A 2,500-nucleotide genomic window follows, 5' to 3' on the forward strand; every position below is an offset into this window, starting at 1 on the left:
CAACGCTCACCACCCGTACATTTCATGTTCTCTTTTCGTACAATTTATCAGAATAAAATTACAACTAAAATAAATAATTCTTGGTTTTCACATTTAACACTAGTCAGCCTTATGGATAATGCGGCCTCGAAAGAAAGTACGAATGAAAAAAAAAATTTAAAGGAATAAAAATAAAAAATAGAAATTCAATAGTAATTAAATCCAAATGAATGGATGGGTCTTAAAAAAAACACTTGCAAACAAGATGTTCATGTGTAGAATGTAGGATTGATTAGATGTAAATATTTAGAATAGTTCTTGAATATTGAAGAGTGGTAAAACTGATTGATGAATAGAGGGATTTGGGAATAGATTGAAAAATAACCTTAAGAGGTGGGTGGAATTAGCAGATTGTGAAGAAACATTTGATGATTTGTTTGATTTGATTATAATAGAACAATTTATAAATGCTTGTGACAGAGATATGGTTGTATTTTTGAAGGAACATGAAATGAAAACATTTGATCAAGTTGTAAAATATGCCGAGATGTATATGGAAGCCCATTTAAATTATGGCAAAAAGGGTTTAAGTGGTAGTCATGAAAAGCACGGTGCCTCTGCAAGTAAAGTTACCACTGGGGATAGTAAATGGCAACGGATGCTGATAGTGATAGGAAAGTTACGGCACGAAATTGATACGTATGTGGTCGTGGTAGTCACCTTGCTAGAGATTGTTTTGAAAGGTTTGGGGGTCCAAAACGTAAAGGTGCGAGTAAAGGCCCGGTCACACCCCCCGAACGTTGCTGGAGCGTTCCTTGAACGGTAGGGAGGTGGACCAAACCCTCGAAAATTTAATTTAACGTTTTTACGTTCGGTCTTTTTTAGGCTGCTGAACGTAGCAAATCCTCGCATATTTCCTGAGTTTTCTTACACCTCTGTTATGGGAGTTGCTAATTTATGCAATAAGGGTATTGGTATACAGGATGTCGAAAAGCGTAGCGGAGTGATATTACAGTCACCAACCTGTAAAAGATAATAACAAAGTAGGGTAAAAATTACGGTCGCTGTATCTTAATTAAGATTGCGGTTTTTTTTTTTTTAGTTTATTTAAAAAAAAAAAGCGACTGAAACTTTTCGACATCCTGTATACCAATACCCTTATTGCATAAATTAGCAACTTCCATAATAGAGGTGTAAGAAAACTCAGGAAATATGCGGGGATTTGGTACGTTCAGCAGCCTAATAAAGACCGAACGTAAAAACGTTAAATTAAATTTTCGAGGGTTTGGTCCACCTCCCTACCGTTCAAGGAACGCCCCAGCAACGTTCGGGCGGTGTGACCGGGCCTTGAGGGTGCGACAGAGAAAGCAGCTGTGGTTGGTCATGGGGGTAAGTTAATGGTGGATAAAGGTACAGTGGAAGGAGTAGAGGTTAATGTATTTCGTGATCCCTGTTGTACCCCGGTGTTAGTTAAAAGGACTTTAGGGCTGAAACACAAGTTTACTGGTAAGTATGTTGACCTTAAAATGGCTAATAACCAAGTTTTTAGATATCCTGAGGCTATTATTGATGTTGTCTCGCCATATTTTACAGGCAAAACCTCAGCTGCTAATGAGAATGGAAGGAAGGCAATAGACTGAAGTATGTAGAGACAAGACGGTTTGATTTTTTGGGGGGCCGGGGCGGGGAGGGGGGGGGGGGGGGCGGTGAGATGTTTTAGTATGATGGCGATCAAGGTCTAGAAAGTAAATTCGTCTCAAGTCTCAACCTTGATTGTGATAGTGCGTTTGCGTTACTAATCTGGGTTTGTAGGTTTAAATAAAGAAGTGTTTTTGATCGAGCGGGATGATTGTTCTGTTGCATATCGTTGCATATACATAAAGTTGACATGCAATTGATAGAAATTGTAGGATCAAAACAATGCATGCCACATCAAAGAAATAAAAGTGTTGCTAGATAGAATTAAAGTATCAATTAGTGCTTATTATGCAACAGTTGTTAACAATTCTGATTAGAAGATGAAGCTAATAAATTTACATACAAACATACCATCCATATATATATATATATATATATATATATATATATATATATATATACATATCTATATATAAATATATATATATATATATATATGTATATATATATATATATATATATATATATTACACTATAAATTTAATTGAAAGTTGAAGCTTCAGTATTTTGAATTCAATTTATTTCAGAGATCTACCAAGCTTTCGGCAAACCATTTTTACCAACATTAACGCAAGTTAATCGGTCAATTCAATAAAATGAAATCTATGAGGCAAGAATCATAAAACAAGACGAAATTGATTTGAAATTAATTGTAATACCACTAAGACAAAATACAGATATGTAATGAAAACAAATACTTGTAAAAAAAAAAAAACATAAAATAGAATAAAAAAAATTCATAGAATACAGGACTGTAAAAACATGATTAATCCAATCACGAAACCTACTCAGTACGGTAAGCGTAGAATAAAATAATGAAAGC

The 2,500-nt window shown here is 34.7% G+C and overlaps 1 protein-coding gene across 1 annotated transcript in view; it reads right to left on the reverse strand.

Annotated features, from left to right (window-relative positions):
* The window catches only part of LOC137654973 (uncharacterized), a 45,514-nt gene that overhangs the window by 28,711 nt on the left and 14,303 nt on the right, over window positions 1-2,500 (reverse strand).

Source organism: Palaemon carinicauda, chromosome 16 (genome assembly GCF_036898095.1).
Source record: "Palaemon carinicauda isolate YSFRI2023 chromosome 16, ASM3689809v2, whole genome shotgun sequence".
Classification (NCBI taxonomy): Eukaryota; Metazoa; Arthropoda; class Malacostraca; order Decapoda; family Palaemonidae; genus Palaemon; species Palaemon carinicauda.